The sequence below is a fragment of the Anas platyrhynchos genome, chromosome 14 (assembly GCF_047663525.1).
Source record: "Anas platyrhynchos isolate ZD024472 breed Pekin duck chromosome 14, IASCAAS_PekinDuck_T2T, whole genome shotgun sequence".
Lineage (NCBI taxonomy): Eukaryota > Metazoa > Chordata > Aves > Anseriformes > Anatidae > Anas > Anas platyrhynchos.
The window spans coordinates 4,326,026-4,343,586 of record NC_092600.1 but is presented as its reverse complement, the minus strand read 5'-3'; the positions used below and the strand labels follow the sequence as shown (position 1 = coordinate 4,343,586).

The window sequence follows — 17,561 nt, the reverse complement described above, 5'->3', positions numbered from 1 at the left end:
ACGGGGTCAGATTTACAGCTGACTTCGCTGGCCTGCTTCGTTTGTGGATTTGTCCTTCTATACCGAGTTAGAGGGAGCTGTTCCTAGTCAAGATGCAGCAAACATGTTCATAGATTAGATGTAAAATGAATTTATTTACAGGACATTATTCATTCTCACCTTTTCTAGTAATTAATGTCACTGGGGAAGTTAACTGTCCTTAATTCAAAGCCAGAGAAAAGCCAGGATAAGTAATTGTTTCTTGTCGGCATCTTAATTTTGCAGCCCAGCTCAATCTATGTGGTTGTTTGTCTCATGGATCTAATAATTACTTTATTTGATATCCCTCCCCTGCTCTGTAATTGTTCTGTAGTTTCATTAAAGAGAACAGGGTATCAGGAGAAATCAATCAGCCCCTTCTCTTAATCATGGGACAAGCTCTTCCTTCGGCAGGGGAAGGATCTCTTTGTCACTTACTGCGCTTTGGCATTTCTTAACTGCTGGTTTCATTGAATTTTGGGCTGCTGTTCTGCTCAGGAGGGTATGACCTGTCAGCTCACGAACTCGTTTGTCTCAGGAGCAGGAGCAGCCGCTGCACAAGGAGCTGTAGCTGCTGCCTCCCCTTGGAAAATGAAAAAAGAGGGAAGCAGAAGTTGTGCTCCTGTTGTGCCCTGACCCTTCACAAACCCAAGGGGGCCGGCAGAGCCTTGGGTGTCCCGTACTTACGGGTGCTGAGGGAGGATGCTCAGGTTCTGCCAGTGCCCATTGCTGGAGCCTGGTGGTGGTGGGCACGAAGCCTGCTCGGGCTGTGACTGCCAGCATCGCCCACTGCCGACCTGGGCTTGACAGCAGCTATGACTCAAGTTCTATTTTTATTGCTGCTCTGCTTTAAAAAAAAAAATAAAAAAAATAATAATAAAAAAATATATATATATAAAAAAATTAGCGTTATCGGTGTTCACATTCTCATCTCTATTGTTAGCCGTGACCTAACAGGCCACATTTTGCTGCTGCAGCACCCAAGTGAAATTGCATTTCGTAATAAGGAAACTGCGATGCCATGCTCGGGAGGTGTGCTGGGAAAGGCAGTAATTGCTCGGTCAGCTGTCAAAGGGGAGAGTAGGTTTGGTTGTTACTTTGAGTGTGGGTTTTTTTTTTTTGCTGCTTCTGTGCCATATTAGACTGGTTTAATATTAATAAATCAGAATTCATGAAAAAGGTGCTGCTTTTCATAGTATTAAATGGATTTTGGATACTGCACTGATCTGACAAAAATGTCACTGAAGGCAATGATTGCACAGTCTGCAGACCTTTGGACTGCGTTCAGAATGGATTTAAATAGATTCAAAAACTGTTTTTCAAGTACTTTCTTACCCCTTCTTCCTCTACTCTCCCTTTCCTCCCCCAGAATCATGAATATAACTTCAAATATCTTGGAAAAGTCTCGATGTAAATTTTAAACTTGTTTAACAGGATATTGTCAAATATTTTTCTTTAAATAGCTTTCCACATCTTTGTTTACTTCTCTTGCCTGCATAGTTTGCAGAAGTGCAAAAATATCCTCCTCCTTGACCCATTAAAGCCTTTTCCCATTAATCAAACATTGATTTTTGTGTGTTTCTAGCCAAGCTTGAAATTAAGAGAACTGTGCTGATAATTAAAATACGAGTGATCATTGCAATAGGCTTTTAATATGTAGATCATTTCATATAAACATCCAGATAGCTCTGTAGCTGTTATGTATCATTACTTGTTTTTACACATGAAAACGGAAGGAAACTTGCTTAATTCAGTTAATTGCTTTTTTATTGTGTGAGGGGGGGAAAAAAAGTGAAAATGTATTTATTTTTATGAATACATTCATCAGAGGGCTGAAATGCTTGGTGCCTTATTTCTGGTGTAGTTGTTCCCCTGCTGCTGGAGATGCTTTTGAAAGTGTCACCGGTGGCCAGTGGACATTGTCACCACCTGTGGATGCTGAGCAGCTTGTCACTGCGAGCCGAGAGCATCGTCTTTTTGAGGAGAAAAAGCCACCACGGGCACAGGGGGCCAGGGCTGGATTTTGTCATCGTTTTTCATTGTTTTTGTTGCTGTCACTGGAAACTGCCAACATGGGTGCCAGAACCCTGCAGTGGCTCGGTAGTTTGGGATCACCTTCTGTGAGATTGGCAGGCTGGAACTGTTCGGAGCATTGCTTTAACCAGCAAGGGCTCTTGTGCTTGGACAGGAGTCAGTTTGGGCTGAATTCAGGCCATGGAGGTGCATTTCCTAGCCTGGCAACACACAGCCTTGTTCAGGCAAGTTATGCCTTGGTGTGGCTGCTCTCACCCAGACCTCCAGCAGGCGTCTGGCTTGGTGGGATGCTGCTGGAGATTTTAGATGTGAGGCAGGTTGGGAGCTATGCTGGGCAGCAGGCTGCAGCGAGAGACATTTAGGTTTTGTATGTAACAGCTGAAACAACTGCGTGACCCCATTAAAAATGGAAGAGGAAGAATTTAGTTTAACAAAACAAGCTCTGGTCAAAGTAGTTGAGGTAAGGTGACCTTCTGCCCTGATAATCTGCTGCACTCCATTTGGAGGAAAGCACTTGGCAGCTTTTTATAACAAGAGGTGATAATGAGTGGAAGTTCCCAAGGACTACTTTAAAACAGCAGCTTTTGGGGAAAAAAAGCTGGGGGGAAGGGGGAAGGAAAAAATCTATTTGGGTGTGAATTAATGGTCTGTGGGCTTTCGGCCTCTTTAAAGTCACTCTGCTTGGTGCTCTGCACCCCAGTGGCAGCAGCGCTGCAGGATGGGCGAGCTGAAACACGGCTGCCTCTGAAAGTCACTGGTGTGTGTGTGTGTGTGTGTGTGTCAGACCATTTGTCCCCAGGGAGCTCTGGGGATGCTCACGGAGCCGGCGTCAATCCAGGCCTGGAGCTATGCCTGGCTGGACCAGTTCATGGAGCCACATCCTGGGCTGCAGGTGATGGGCATGGGGCTTTGGCGTTGGGTGTGTTATGTGGCTGCACCTGGGATAAAGGTTAAAGCAGAAGTTCTGTACTGCACGGACTGAGTATTGATTTCCTGAAGGCCACTGGGAATTGCACTGTGGCTACACTCTCTGTTCCTGAGCTAGTGTCACCTTCTCCATCTCCGTCTCTCTCTCCTTTTTTTTTTTTTTTTTTTTTTTTTTTTTTTTTTTTTAACGGGCCGTGGTGTTTCTTTAAACAAGCTCTGTGCAGTCTTCAGTGGTTAAGCAGTTAGCTTTCTGCTTTTGTGAGTGATTGAAACGAGAGTAGTATTTTAATGTTCCCTGTTGCACCACCCACCAGTTCTCTGTCTATAAGATTTCATTAACTTTAATGATACAATAAAAAATACTAAGTGTAATAATGCAGTAATGATGGAAAGGGAGTCACTGAAAGCAACGCTGAGCACTCCCGTTGTTAATGCACTCCATGTGAGATCATGTTTTTAAGTAATCCAGAAAGCAAAATTGCAATATATGAGGTTTGATTCATTTTGGCAGATAAAGGAGCAGTATTATAGGTCTTTAACCTATAATGCAAACCTCTCTATATGTGGATAGTTTTGGTGTTAATTTGCTGCACTTGTGTAAACGGACATTATTGATACACATGTCAACAAGCAGGTATCTGGCTGAGAAGATCAAAGACTGTGATTGAGCACTTGTACAAAATGCTAGGGTAGATATCCTGCCTGTGAGTCTCGAAAATAGACACGAGAGGCAGGAGAAGTGCACAGAAGGGTGTAAGGTAGAGCTGCAGAGCCACGGCCCTCTAAACACATAGCGGTGGCACAAATGCTGACTTATTCTTTTTCAACACATGGTTTATTCAAGAGTCCAAGGCAACTATGCAGCTATTTCATGCTCTCTAATACTTCTTGCAGATAAGGCTTTGTCATTACTCAAATTTAAGACTTAATACAGCCTTGCCCTGAAATTGTCTGGCCCTATCACAAAAGCATCACAGCTGTCCCCTTACTGCGACTGTTCCTCTAAAGATGATGATTTATAATTTATTTTTGCAACAGAATTACTCATTGTGAGTAGGGAGTACAATTTTGCAAGGATAATTTAACTTGTTTTCTTGTTTCAGGGACAGGTATAATCCTATATTTACAAAGTAATTACATGGTCCTTCACATATAATACTTAGTCTGTTTGTGGAAACTATTCATCATATAATTAAATGAATGGTCACACTTTACAACTTCTTACAACAGGTAAAAAGTACTCCAAATATGTGTACAACTAAATACAGCTTTAAACAAATTGTAGATGGTGGTTAGAGTGACCAAAAGTTTTGCTACATTATAATTATGTATTCTTTCCATTAGTTTTCTTTGAAACTATTTCAGGTGTATGAGTATTTAGCTAGACTTGGGCTTTTTTTTTTTTTTTTTTTTTTTTTTTTTTTCCATTAACTGGCACGCTAAGAAGGGGTATATCTGAAGCCAAGGATTACAAAATAATAATGCTGCAACCTCCTGAAGTGTCCACGTCACTCGTATCTGTCCTGCGATGCCCAGAGCCTTTGCCAACTGTTTAGAGCATTCAGAATAATGATAACGATTTTTCATTCATTTAGTAAAAGAGAAGGAGAAAACGGAGGCAAGAAACTGAAGTGACCTTTTGTGGTAAGCAGAAATGTGCCAATATTGAAACACAATTATCTGAAGTGCCTGTGGGTACCGGCTTCCTGTTGATAACCTGTGGTGCTAATTACCTGCAAGAATTCAGGGCAGATGTTTGTGACTGGAATTAATTGGCACTCTGAAAAGACGGGGCTTGCAGAGGCTACAGGGAGAAAGGAATTTGAAATAGCAAAGTGGAAAAGCCACAGAGATGCTTGTGCTGCTGGTGTTTTCTCTTTTTTTGGTTCTGCTTTCCACCTTCCTTGTCTACGGGCACAGCTGAGTCGCAGGCTGACTGCCTCACTCAGCCTGTGAGATATCATGTTTTATCACACTCCTTTAACCTTCCCAGGGATGAGAAACGTGATTCGGGAGCTTTTCCACCTCTTCATCGGTCTGTAGCCTTGCAGACCTGGGGGGCAGAAGCAAGGTGGCCAGTTAATCAAAATACAATGTACTGAAAAGGTCAAAATTGTAGAGCAGACTTAATATATTTTTCTAGAATGGGAGGCATTAATATTCTTTGTCTTCATAGACCACGGCGTAATGTCAAGGACTGCAACATCTGAGAGGAAAATAGAAAAAAAGGCAATAGATTCCCCTGACAAAGATTTTAATTAAAATGAATAATGATACAAAACTAACTTTTTTTTTTTTACGTCTCATTTTGGAAGATGCATGAAGTTCTGTTAATTGGCTCAGAAGATACTTTATTTTGGAAAAAAAAAAATCATTTCATTTCTGCATAAAATCAACAATTTATTCTTTTTGGAGAAAAAAATGCCAAAATGCCCATTGACTCAAATGGAAGTAAAATAGCATCACTTCTCCGGCATGAGGTGCCCATGGCAGCTCTGTTTCTAAGCCTTCCTTTCTGGTCTCCTATAGCTGAGCTAATTTGTGCATATCCTGGTGAAGAACTAAATTGGCATTGCATTGTAAAAGAGTTTAGGTGGGATCAGATTTTTGAAAGAGCTTGGGGCCTACCAGGGTGTGTTAAAAAGTCAGGAAACTTTAGTGAGGGCTTGGATCCCGCTGCTGCTGGCTGTGGAAAGCCCCAGCACAGACTGTGCATCCTAGGGGAATTTTGCAGAGCTGATCTCTACTGCCGTGCTGAAACAGTGGCTTGGTTGCTGCCACGAAGCTGTTGAAGCACTAAAGGAGCACTTTAAGAGTCAGAAATTCTCAGCTCTGTTCCTGTGAGGATAGCTGGTATCCACACACAGCCACACCAGAGCGAGGACACACCTCATCAGGCCCCCCATCTGCTTACTCAGTGTGACCTGACTGTGTCCTAAGAGCCATTCCCAAGGTCAGGCAGCTAAATGAAGCCAACACTGGGCAGAGCGTTTGGTGACACGCTCTTCTTGAGCCGTGACCCCTCTAAAACAGCATTTGGTGGGGGCTGCTTGCGAGGCACAAGCCCTTGTGCCCCCACTGTGGGGGTGGCTGGCAGGGTGACCTCCTGTCCTGCCCCACTGGTGGATGCCTCACAGACATCTCACAACCTGTGCTCCCCACTCCCTCCCTCCTCCTTGGGATGTCTTCCTATTGATGAGTCCAGGCAGGTAAATCTGAGGCTAAAGTAATTACCTCGTCTTTGTTTCGTGAGGTCCCTGGGCCCAATATATTTAAATGACTTTCCTCCCCTTTAATGGATATCAAATGACTCCTCGTGACGTCCGTCATTTCTCCTCGGCGACACTGGTGGCTGGTTACAGCTGGTTCAGACAATTCTGGGCAAACAGGCCTTTTAAAGATAATTAACATTCAGAAAGGTCAGTTATCCTTGCAGGTCTGCATGCTGATGTTCAGCTGTCAGTGCGGGAGTTTAACTCCCCTTTCTTATAAACACGGAACTGTGAACCCTAAGCACAGCTGAATACATTTGTGATAATCCCACACAGGTATGGCTTTCACTGCACAGCATATGGATATTGAGCTTTTAATTTTTTTTTTCCATTTCTTCCACCAGCAAACTGCTCAGTTATTTCCATTTCCCTTCAGTGTTTACAAACATCGGCTTTTACGGCTGCCTCCTGCCTGCCTACCCCAGCACTCCCCCTGCCACTTCGATATTTGCATTTCTTCATCCCCTGGCAGCATCAGTGAACATTTAATTGGGGATTTTGGAGCCCTAACATATGAATCCACTCTCTGGTTCACCCTGGGCTGCCTCCATGCCCCTTTCTCATTGGGGAACGCTCACTCCCATCCTGCACATTTATCAGCCCCGGCTTGGTTCCTTCTGGCTGTGATTTATAGGGAACATGTACCCAAAGGAAACATATCTGAAGGTCAGATGGGAAGTGCCTTTGCAGCTTTTCAGGATAAACCATGGTTAATGCAGCTCTTCCACATGCTGAGTTTGTTGCGTGCCTGTATCTGTGCACACACATATATAGGTGTAAATAAAGGTACTGCCCTGGGAGCAGACGTTAGGCCAGGAAACTGGACCAGGAACATGAGCTTTCCTGAAACGGAGCTGCTGGGAAGAGAGGTGTGTGCTCTTGTGACAGGGTTTCTATACCAGAACAGGTTTAAGGAATTGCAAGGCCCGAGGACGGTGATTAGATGGCAGTTTTGCAGATAGTGTCTTTCTATTTTGGCTGGAGAAAATAGCTTGGTCTTTTTTTTTTTATTGCATTTTTTAAATGAGATCAAGACAGACACGGAATTAACCCAAGCTGCTGAGCAAGAGTCCCAGGGCTGACTGTGGACAAAGCAGCTCTCCCTTAGAAGTGGCTGAGAAATCACACAGCCGAGTAATTTGAGCTGAGCTCAAACAAGAGTGCCCATTAGAAAGTGCAAATGGAAGCACATTCTGAATGCATGTCCTAAAACTGAACCAGTATTGGGATTTTTGTATCTTGAAGAAGCTGTGTCTGAAAACAAATGTTTTCTTGCTCTTGCTGCGAGGGTAGTTCAGTCACACTGAGCTCCTGCACTTTATTATTCCAGTGTTACGTGCTTATCTGTCAGGTATTTGTCAAAGGAGGCTTCTCTGTGGACAGGGAAATCAAAGCGAAGATGTAGTTGTTAACACGGGTCGTGAGTTCTGAGTTCTTGACCATGCTCATGAGTTTCTTAACCAGCTTTTAAGGATGTCCGTGTCTGTATCTTTGATTTTCTTATTTTTCACCCTGTGCTTTGCTTTGCACGAGACTGTTTATTTCTTGGGCATATGCACCTCATACACCATGTGGCAAACAGGCAACAGCGGTGGCTTTGACAGAGCAACCTTAGGAACACGCCAACCTTGCAGCCTTAATGGGTATATCAGGCAAAAGCAATTTGCTGATAGTCAGACAGCAATTTTCTGAGTTTGATGGTTAATATGTGAACTTAGAGATCAGTGTGGAGGGTTCAAGAGTTTTCAATTTGGGGCTGTCCAGTTGGTCCCAGCAATTGTGAGCACTGCAGCGAGGGATGGTCAATCCAGAAACAGATGTGGAATCTGTTTTATTTGCACAAGGCCGAACAAATCCATGAAAATGTAAAATCTTGGCCCCTTCATCAACCCTGCCTTCGTTTAAACTGCTGCTGGAGGTAATCACTCAAAGCTGCTCAAATTGCAGTGGTGACTTTGGGAAAGTCACAGCCAGGACCAGCCTGGCCACTGCCCGACAATATGTTGCAGCAGGAGTAGGTGTCAATTCTCTGGCTTTATTGCTGCTGATGGCTATTACTGCCTTCGGAAAGTCTCCCTCCCACTGATGGCTAATCAATGAGCTCAGCATCACGCCGAAAAGTTGTAGGTCAGTGGTAAAACTGCAACAATTAGCAAGTTTGCCTTTTGCGCCAAATATTGCAGCATATTTTCCCACCTCCTCCCCAAATAGTCTGCTTATTGAATTGTTACTTTTTTGACACTAACAGATGGTTCCTAGTGGCTGGCATCTGCAAAATTTGGGAACAGATTGATGAAATTGATAATGACCGGTTTCTGCAACAGATGGCTTATAGACAGATTTCTGTGTAAACTGACAATGTTGCATTTAAAGAGAAGTTTCCAATGAACCCACACATTACAGCTATGATTACAACGTTATTTAGACCCTGAAAAATGGATCTAGGCTTAGCATAAGCATTATGTAGTGTCTAAGACAAAGGTTAAGAAAGATTGATTAGATAATTAGCATTGCTTTATTAGCTGTTCACTACATCTGCATGATGTTCTTACATAAACATTCCCTGCCTAAAATTGCAATGATGATGTTTTAATATTTATTAAGCAGATAGGACAGAGCTCAATTTATTTGATAAAATATGGTTTCCTCAGATTTACAAACCCCATCCAGTGGGAAATTACCCCCAGTACAATCACAAAGTAGCACGAACGAGCCCCCAGCCGCAGTGGAGATGGAAGCGTGCCGGCTGCTGCTGTGGTTGTGCAAGGCTGCCCTCACTCAGGTGAGCTGAGCAATGCCTCACTGCAAGGAAGGTGGGCCTGGGGGATGGCTGTGGCTGCAGAAATGTCGATATGTTGTTCCTCTGCTCCCCACCGATGTTCTCCAGAGCCTCTCAGCACAGCTATGATGTGCCTCACCTCCTTTTGGGTAGTCAGTGCAGACCCTTGTCTCTGCTGCCCTGGTGGTGCCAGTGCTTTGGCAAGGGATTTGGTAGCTTCCATGGCACGAGCTGAGTCTGGTTTTACAGCGCCTCTGCAGCTGTAAGTGTCTGAGATGTGGCTGCTGGTGTTTGCTGAGCTCTCTGATGTCTCTGTGAACTTTTTTCCCCTACCTCGATCAGGGACTCTTGATGCTGTGAAACAAATTATTCAAAAACTTGTCTGGAGACCTTAATTTGTCTCGAAGCTTTCAGAGGTCAACAGTGCCGGAGCCGTGAGGCTGGTCAATGAAGATGTATGCAGTGTGCCCTAAATAAATCCACCTGCCTACACAACTCACAGCAGGGTTGCCTCAGGTAGGCTGGGAGCTGGGGCAGCTCCCCAGAAGGACCCAATTTGCATCTTTACTTTGCAAATCTGCTCATTGCTACCTGGCTGGTATTTTTCTAGCATTGAGAGAAATGAGATTTCACAGAGGGTACCACCACATGAGAAACTAATGTTTTGCTGGGAAACTTGGAAACTTGGTGCTATTGGAAGTCTTTTTTTTTTTTTTTTTTTTTTTTTTTTTCTTTAGAAAGAAGTTTTCTGCATAGAATTTTGTTTCTGCAACAGTATTTTTCAATCCAAGCACCCTTCCTGTAGGCAAAATAGAAATAGTTTAACTAAAAGAGGTGTAAAAACAAATGAAATTGGAGAAAAGTCCCTTAAGGAACAGCAGTTTAACTAAAATCAATTCCTCTGATTAAATTGGCCAAACGGGTTACCTAGACTTTAAAAGAAGGCTGCATTAATTTAACTAGGCAATAGTTAAGTTATATCTTGGAAATATGTGGTATGTTGGTGTCTTACAATGCAGAAATGATGTTGAACACCTGCAGAGCTGCACGTCTATGTGTACTGCTTCACCAAAGAGGCTTGCTGTTGTTTCTTTTTGTTTTCTGTTTAAATGTAAAATGATTATATTTTTTTAATAGCTTCAGGGGTGCAGGGGTTTGGGGAGGGGTCTCAGAGGAGTCCAAGCTTCAAAACTGCCTTTTTCTGGGTGGCAATTTCATAGAGTTTTTTCTCTTAAAACATTCTCAGCTCTTGTTCTGACACAGACATTGTGATTGATGTGCAGTTTTCATGGGATTTGAGTAAGTCTGATGATTTGATATCAACCTGAAATTGCGATAGTAAACACAGAATTGAATTTGGCTGCAACTATTTGCATCTAGTATCAGATTGTGGAAGATAAGTGAAAGTGAAATATTTAAATTCTTGAAGCTCTTTAATCCTTTTTGTTCTGATTTTCTTTCTTTTATATGAGGTTCCTTCAGTGTGGAAAAAGGAATACAAATATGAAATACAAACGTATCAAAATGCTAAGGTTAGTTTATTTGCATAAATGCTGCTTTCACTGTCTGCTCTAGATTATTTTCAGTGCAAATCACTGTTTCTTGAATGTGCACTGCTTATAATGATTCAAAAGCTATTATGGCTTCTGCTCTGAGGGATGATCTACTTCGGTAGCGATGCCCAGAGAAACATTCTGCTTCCTAATCATTGCTCAAAGGCAGCTAATTTGCAGTTCTTCTGGTGTCAAGGAAAATGAGACATGCTTGCTTTAGTTTTTATTTATCTGGGTTACTTGGAATAGGCAGAGCGAGGGAGGTTGGAGCTGCTGGTATGAATGGAGGAGCTGCAGGTCCTTCCTTATCTGCAAGCTCTTTCCCTGCTATGGTTGTACTGGGATTGGGGGATGTTTGCATCTCTCCTCCAGGGAAAGAAAGGCTGTGGATGCTCCTGCTGTTATGCCCACAGCACTGCTCAGGTGGCAGCCTGGAGCCTGGGCTCTGGCCACGCTCAGGTTTGGGTCCACATCTCCCGAGCACGAGAAGGTCCCATCCTGGACCCATTTGGGTTTATTCCTGTTACTCCGTTTTCTTGGTTCTTTCTCTCCAGCCTCTCAGTCTATTATCTTTTTGATAAGGTTTTATGAAGCCTTGTTTTGTCACAGCCCCTGTGAATCTTTGCATCTCCCTGTTCTTGGTCAAACAAGTCAATTCTGGTGAGGGAGCTGCACTTAATCACTACATAATGAGGAGATGTTTTCTGCCAGCCAGCTATGAGACCACTTGTTCACCAATCTGAAGAATGTAAAATAATTCCATGTGAGGGCACATTGGAAACTGTTTGAGATTATTTTTTTCTCTTGTAAAAATGGGAGAAGATATGCTGGATTTCACACTATCTATGAGCCAATGATCTAATGTCATCTTTGTAGTGCTGGATTAAACAACAGCTAAGGTTATACACCTCCTTTCCTTATTTTAAGTGCCTTATTTTTCTTTCTGTCCTTATCAGATGACAGGCTCCCAGGCAGGAAAAGCCATCCCCAGAGGCAGTGGGGTACTTGGGTTGATTTTCAGGATGGATGAAGAAACTTCTGCCAGAAATCACCCTGTGTTGTAGAAATAAAGCCATCCAACCAAGACATCTCCTGGATGCTTATTCCTATAGAAAATGGGTTCATGTACAGAAGTCAAAGGGGTGTAGGTAAGAGCAAATGATCCTGGTAATTCTGGTTTCTGTTTTCTGGATACCCTTGGCACACAGCTTCTCAAAGGGGCAGGCAAAAGGGCGCCTTTTCCTCTCCCGTTCTTGTGACATGTGTGATCAATAAATGCTACCGGCTGCACTTCTACTAGTTCAGAAAGGGGTTGCTTTTGATCTATTAGGGCAGTGGTACTTAATTAAAAATTGATTGTTAAGGGACTTTACTGATAAGTAACACTTTTTTTTTTTTTTTTTAAATATATGTATGTAACTTAAATTACACATAAAATTTAACTCACAAGCACTAAAACCTTTTTGCAAAGCCCTGCCTGGAACATAGCATGTTTTGTTTCAAGCTGCATCCACACCTTTTGGCCTTGGGTCAAGCATCCCCACTGCCCCTGCTGCAGTCCCTGGGCACTTGGGTACCGTGCCACTGCCTGCTGCATGGGTTTGGGATGTATAAATAAAGCTTTTCTGGCTGCAGCTGAGTGTTGGCTGCAGGGTGGTTTTGCTCCATAAAATTTAGTCACCCCGTTGTCCTCCTGTGATAGCTGAAACCACAGGCATCCTGGGGGAGCTCCCCAGAAACACTACCTCATGTTTTTCTACTACTCCTCTTCTTCTCTTTTCTTACTGCTTCCTCCTGCAGAGCTGCTCTGCTCCCCTGTCGCTTGTCCCGCTCCACTTACATCGTGGCTTTGTTGGGTTTATGTATATAAATATGCATATATTTTTACTATTTTGACTCCATCATTTTGTCTCTCAGGGCTTCAGTTAATACCGTCTTGCTTCTTACCTTTTATGCTCCTTCCATCCCGAATTGCTCAGTATATCAACGCATATCACCCTGTCACTCCTTGCCATGCCCATTTACTGCTGCCGCTGCTTCAAGCTGCGGCTCCACCTAAACAAGTGGGTGGATAAATTACCCGGAGGATGCGCATCACACCCCAGCGATCCCCGGGCCCTTCAGCAAGCCACATATTCCCTGGACACGAAATGACCTTTTTCCTCTGTGGACTATGGACAATAAAGGAGGTGTTTAAAATAGAGTGGGCTTAAGGTGACAGAAAGGCAGCAGTGATTTACCCAGGCTATCTACTTTGATTTATAATTTGTGGCTTCTCTGCTGGGGGGGTGAAAAAGGGTTGTTTTGGCTTTCCATTTCTGGATTATGGTGTGGAGGGTCAAAAGCAAGCTTTGACTTCCTGTGACCTGAAGTAACATGATAAGAGTTCAGGAGCAAAATGACAAATTACCCTTTAAAATGCGAGCAGATGTCACGGAGAGTAAATTGGGCACAGAAATTGATTTCATGGTATTTGCCTCCCGCGTTGAGGTAACGGACGGGGGAACTTATTTAGGCTGTCAGCAATTTGGGGCACCGGCTTCTCTCCCCAGACTTGCAAAATACCCCGTGAGTTTTGTATGCTCATGTCCTCGGTGCTCGGGTAGTGATACACTATTGCTGCCAACAACCAGCAGCGTCATTAAAACAGGATAGAAATGGGTATTTACCATTCACAATTTGCACCACCATGCCCTCCTTCAAATAAGTTGAGCAGCTGCATTTCCAGGGAGAGCTGCTGATCTCGGTCAGCTTGACTTTAGCAGTTTCTGCTCTCTTAGTTTTCAAAAGTATTTTTCCTGCCTCCATCTCAAACACGTAAATAATTCCCGTAATTCTCAGATTCTGGAAAATGGAATCATCATCACTAATTGCACACTTCCTCTGCTTTCCTACCCAAAAGGTGCTATTTTTTTTGTAAAAGAAGACATTGGCACTTTTCTGTTGCAGCCAACAGCGGCTGCAGAGGATGTTTGTGCTACGGTGTTACGGCAATCACAGCTCAGCAGCAGCTTTCATTGTCAGGCTGTCGACAATTCAGGACACCCTGGGTCGTGTTCATTTATTTCACTCTGGCATAATTCCCTTCGCAGAATTTGATACCGTGGCAAATGCATCTAGTTAATAGATTTTCTTAAGCAGATAAAATAGGTCATATGTTTTTAAATGGTAAAGGGTCTTTTCATTTGTTAAACACTGCTTCCTGTTTTCAGTCATTTAAGAGGATTTTCACCACACAAACTGATCCTAAAAACACTCCTCACATTATGAATTTATCTTTGTAACTGTAATAAAATCTTCATTTTTTGCTCAGTTTAACACAGCAGGCTTAAACATCTATTTAGCATGACAAGGATAAATCTGTGCTCTCTACTCACAAAATAGGTCAAACGTATTAAAAAGTATGCTCCAATGTCACTTAATCACCAGATACTACCTTTGCCGTAGTAAATACCCAGACTTCTTCAGGAGAAGAGTTTTGGATTGAAAAGTTTTAGAAGGGTGTTGTGGTGTTTGGGCCTTAGGGATGTTCAGGAAAAAGCTGAAATGAGCACAAGCTGTAATTATTCATTCTACAGGACTCTGCTGGCCTGGCAATGGGAGGGAGGCACGGGTTCATCTGCTGCACCTGAGCGTGGGGCACCAGAAATGCCTGCGGCTGCCAGGGGCTGGAGCTGTGCTAGGCGCTGTGATTTATACATCTGGCTGTGGATGTCACCCATTTGTCCTTCCTGTATGACCCCCACAAGCACAGTTATCTCCCAGTAATTAGGTCCGTGGGGCAGAAATAGATGTGTTATCCTGTGGGGTCACAATGCGCAGCTCTTGCCACACCTGGAGCTGGCCCTGATGCAGCTGGGAGCTGCCGGCACTTTTTGACGGCTGCATCCAGCACTGCGCCTGTGCAGGTGCTTCGTTCGAAGCACACGGAGCATCCCATCGACTCAATACAGAGCTGATAAACACTTGTGCAGTAAAGTGCGTCGCAGTGCTGGCTCTAGCAACAAGAATCTCACTCCTGCCTCTGGAGAGGCATGAAAATTGTAATCAGATGAACTGGCTGTAGTGCAGCAGTGCCGTTTGCATGTGTATGATGTTGTTTAACTTTAGCTGTAGTGTGCTCATTTTTGGAAACAGAGTAAATGTACTAGCAGCAGCTATTTGACCTTCTCCTGAAATCCAGTGAAATGATGCAACAGTTTGCTGGGTGGTTGGTTTTGGTTTTAAAGAACTTCAACCTAGATGCAGACATTTGTGGATGCAGTGGTCCCTCTTGCATCCTTCCCCGCTGCTCTCTCAGCTCATGCAGAGCCACCTGGGCAGCTCCAAATCAACGTCCTGCATCCGCACCAACCTCAGCAGCTGAGCCCAGCTCTTCTGTCAGCTTCCCCACGGCTCAAGGTGTGGGGAGGTGGCAGGGACTCGCTGGGAGAAATGAACCTGACTTTGGCAATTAAGTTTGCAGCCGGCTTTGCAGTCATGGGCATGCACAACTGGAACTGATGGAGTTTCCTCTGCCTGCTAAGGAAAGCATGAAACAAATTATTTTCTGTCTTTGGACAGTTTGTAGTAGAGCCGTGAGGGACTTCTAATTGGAGAGCTAATGTGCACTTTCCAGTGATTAGGTAAACACATTTTTTTGTTATTTATTATAGCTTTTATTGCACGGACTCAACTAATTACAAAAATGTCCCTTGTAGAAACCATTTACAATTTTAATTCCAATTATTTTTTGATAATTCAGAAACATTTTTGCTACTATTCATCAGAAAGCAGAAAGTTAATCCATTCATTACCACGCTGAATGGCTGATTTAAAACCAACCATGGATTACAAAGTCAGACTGAAGGTGAAAAAACAGGACCTTGCTGTGCGGAAAGTTGAGGGGGAAATAGCTGTAAAAAAATACAATAAATCATTGCTGAAAAAAATAAATCATTTGCAGAGCTGTAGAAGAAAGGCAGTGCTCCACCTGGAGCATGAACAGTCCCATGTTCAATGAGTCCTTTTGTAACGGCAGCAATGGAAAATCAGGGACATGCATTTGCCCAAAATATCTCCTCTGAAATAGCTGTAGGTTAAGGAAGCCTGTTTAGTGGGCATCCATTAATGTCAGATTCCCGTGGACTTACACAGGGGCTAAAGGGATCTTGCCATGGATAAAAGCAGCAGCTCCGTCCTAGGGAAGCAGCCGTGGTGGGTGCCAGAGGAGGGAGCTCGTTGCTGCCGTGCCCAAAAAACACCACAAATCCACAGCCTGTCTGCTGCTAACCGTTGCCGTTATGTGGTAGCTTTGCCAATAAAATGCTAGTTTTAACTCAAAACGTAAAAAGATGAAAAGATTCCAAAGGCCCTCCTAAGCACTGCAGGATGACAACGAATCTCCTCTGATGCCTTCCGCTCCAAAAATAGCAGCTCTGGTCCTCCCTGGTGCTCGTCTCCTACAGCAATGTGCTTTCAGTGGAGCTGTGCTGATACGTTTCTTTTAACATAAATGACCCTACTTTTTTTTTTTTTTTTTTTTTTTTAATGTACCCAATCTGGGAATTAAGCATCCAATCTGATTTCCCATTTGTAAGATGTATGCATTACATCCGGTGTTATTACACAAAGCTTCATCTCTAAGACATGTACAGCTTTTTTCTCTGTTAAGTGATTATGCTCTTTGATACGCAGCCATATGAAATCCTACAAAATTTGCTTCTGACTCCCCCATTTTGTATGCCAAACTCCAAATTTAGAGACCTATAAAACTAATTTATAGGATTCCCTGTGAAAAGCTCTGATTTCTATATATAAAAATACTTTCAGAAATGTGTTCTTACCATCTCTTACTTTCTCCAAGCATTTACTTAAATGCACTTTTCCAAAGACGGTTTTAACCATCAGAAATGGATTGCTGCTTAAAATCGGCTCAACAAGCCATGAATGCAGGTTTTAGGTCAGAAAAAGGAAAATATTTCAGTTGTGGAATGCTGTCCATCTCGCAAGGTAGGCAGCTTTGTGCATTTAATGGTTTCTCAGCTGGGCAGAGCTGGAACATCTGGAAGCTGTCTGTCCTGCCGGCAGGGCATGGGACACCGGGAAGGGTTTTCAGGAAACGAGGCAGAGCACAGGATGGGAGGATATGGGGAACATCATGTGGGAGCCCTTTGATTTGGTCTTTGAGTCCTTTAAAGACACACCCCTTGTTTTTCTTGCAGCCACTGTTATCAATGGTATTGAAGCAAGCTCCAGAAATACACACAGAAAGTAAAAAAAATGAAAACAGCAAAACCACTTGGATGGCACCAGGCTCATTCAGCAGGAGCTATTGTCTCCCCCACCCAACATGAACCCTTTCAAACATCCCCAGTCTCTTTTCTGGCATTTTAAAATTCAGCCTGGAGCAGAGTGCCACATCTCCCTGTTACTGGTGCAGCATCGCCCAGTTAATTGGGGTTTTTGCTGAGACAGAGCCTGATTTGCTTTCAGCAGCTCACAGTCTGACATGGTTGCTTTGGACCTTGTTAACATAAATCCTCCCTTGCAGCCTTGCTGGACAGAAAATATCAGATCACAGGAGCAAAATGCTCTGAGGCTGTGGGGTTCGGTGGCAGAAACCACAAAGGAAAGCAGGTCTAGCAGCTGCAGCAGAGCGACCCCAGCTGAATATTGGGCCTCAAAACCCACAGGCACAAAGATTTCCTCTGGGCCAGAGTCCGTGCTGAGCTGGCATTTCTGTCTGTCCTGTGCTGTGTCCCAGCAGACTGCTTGCTCCCTCGTGGATGTGCAACTTTTCTCTTCTGAAAATGAGTCTTTGACCCAAAGCGGTCTAGGGAAAAATCTTATCTTTTTCCTTCACCTTACTCTGAAGGTGGGATGAGGCTAAAACTGGAAAACTATTAGCTCAGTCAACTCTTGGAGCTGCAAACTGGTAAATTGAGGTTGAGTATTGAGGGGTATTTTCTGGAGGATGCTGGAGCCATGAGAGACTTT

General features: G+C 43.6%; 1 long non-coding RNA gene across 1 annotated transcript; it reads left to right on the top strand.

Annotated features, from left to right (window-relative positions):
* Positions 1-10,500: 10,500 nt before the first annotated feature.
* On the top strand, positions 10,501-17,561 carry LOC119718362 (uncharacterized). Its single transcript, XR_005269382.2, has 3 exons — positions 10,501-10,562; positions 11,540-11,731; positions 14,162-17,561. It is a non-coding gene; the product is annotated as an uncharacterized lncRNA (long non-coding RNA).